General features: G+C 51.8%; 1 protein-coding gene across 1 annotated transcript in view; it reads left to right on the top strand.

Annotated features, from left to right (window-relative positions):
* Positions 1-947: 947 nt before the first annotated feature.
* The window catches only part of CDK5RAP1 (CDK5 regulatory subunit associated protein 1), a 40,450-nt gene continuing 39,696 nt past the window's right edge, over positions 948-1,701 (top strand). Inside the window, exon 1 of the mRNA XM_003788238.3 lies at positions 948-1,014. The gene's annotated coding sequence lies outside the window, so the exon portion shown is untranslated. The remainder of the gene's footprint in view (positions 1,015-1,701) is intronic.

Here is a 1,701-nt window from a genome sequence, read left to right as displayed (position 1 = left end):
GGATTCGAACCCGCCACCTTAGGTGTATGTGGCTGGCACCTTAGCCGCTTGAGCCACAGGCGCTGAGCCTCATGAACATTTATTTTATTTTATTTTATTTTTTTTGAGACGGAGCCTCAAGCTATCCCCCTGGGTAGAGTGCCATGGCATCACGCTCACAGCAATCTCCAACTCCTGGGCTCAAGCGAGTCTTCTGCCTCAGCCTCCCAAGTAGCTAGGAGTATAGGTGAGTGCCATGACACTTGGCTAATTTTTCTATTTTTTGTAGAGATGGGGTTTCACTCTTGCCCAGGCTGGTCTCAAACTCCTGAACTCAAACAATCCTCTTGCCTCAACCTCCCAGAGTGCTAGGATGATAAGATTGAGCCTCCACGACCGGCCTGTGCTTGATTACTTTAAAAAGAATGGTAAATTTATAGCCGGGCGTTGTGGTGGGTGCTTGCAGTCCCAGCTACTTGGGAGGCTGCGGCAAGAGAATCGCTTAAGCCCAAGAATTTGAGGTTGCTGTCAGCTGTGAAGCCAGAGGACGACAGACTGAGAATATATCTCAAAAAAAAAAAAAAAAAAAAAAAAAGTCTCGCTCTGGCGCCTAGGCTGGAGTGCAGTGGCGCGACCTTAGCTCACTGTGACCCGGAACTCGAGCAACCCTCCAGCCGCAGCCTCCCAAAGTATGGGATTGGAGGCGCGAGCCACCGCGCCCAGCCCCGGTGTGTATTTTACATTTAGAGCATATTCAATTTGCACTTGCCACTTTGGAAGCGCTCGATTGCCACATATGCTAGCGGCTCTTGGCTATCACATGGTTCAGCGGAGCCACGGAGGTTTTCTGAAGCAGGGAGTCTGGGTCTACCCGGACTGTAAAGACGACGCACTTCCGTTAGTGTGTGTGTGTGGACTGAAGTCGCGGCGGAACGGAAGTCGCGCGTATACGCCCGCCGTGGCGGACCTCAGAGAGGATCGAGACCGGCAGGCAGAGCGTCTGCTGCAGGAAGCTGCGCCTCGTGCCTGCAGGAGGTGAGTGGCGCGCGCGGCCCGGCTCGGCGCCCACAGGGCTCAGGCTAGTTCCTGGAGCAGGAGGGGCCGCGGAGCCCTAGAGATGCGAGGTGTTCGGGGTTAAGGCGCGGGGCCTCGAGTCTAGAATCATACCCTCGCCTCGCTCCCTAATCTGGTGTGATTTGGGCAGATCACTGCCCTTCTTTGGAGCCTTGACTTCATCTCCTGTGGCAGGGGTCGGGGGGGTGATAGTAGAAACTGACTCAAGCAGTTACTGTGAGAATTAAATGCGGTAATCCGTGGGGAGCGCTTTGCTCCGCGCTTAACGCATTGTAACCATACCGAGTTTGGGATGTAGTAGGCTGTTGTTCCATCATTACCGACTCTCAAGATTAATTTAGAGCCCACGCAGAGCTCCTACACTGTACTATGCAAAGCATTTTACTTGTCCTACGGCAGTTGATCTCACAGTGGACTCATGGAGATAGATGCTATTATCCCCATTTTACACATGAAGATATGGAAACTCCAGCGTTTAAGACAGGCACCCAAGGTGTACCTGGCTAGGCAGGAGTGAAGTTAGATTCTGACTCTAGGGTCCATGCTTTTAACCAGGATTCTATAATACTCCCCATTAAAGGGGGTGTGGGCTGTGATGTATGGTTACTGAAGGCTTATTGTATCCCAAGTTGTTTTTTTTTTTTTTTT

This window comes from Otolemur garnettii, unplaced genomic scaffold (assembly GCF_000181295.1).
Source record: "Otolemur garnettii isolate 467f Iridium unplaced genomic scaffold, OtoGar3 scaffold00025, whole genome shotgun sequence".
NCBI classification, from domain to species: domain Eukaryota; kingdom Metazoa; phylum Chordata; class Mammalia; order Primates; family Galagidae; genus Otolemur; species Otolemur garnettii.
The sequence above is the reverse complement of the archived record's forward strand: the minus strand, read 5'-3'. Positions and strand labels throughout refer to the sequence as shown.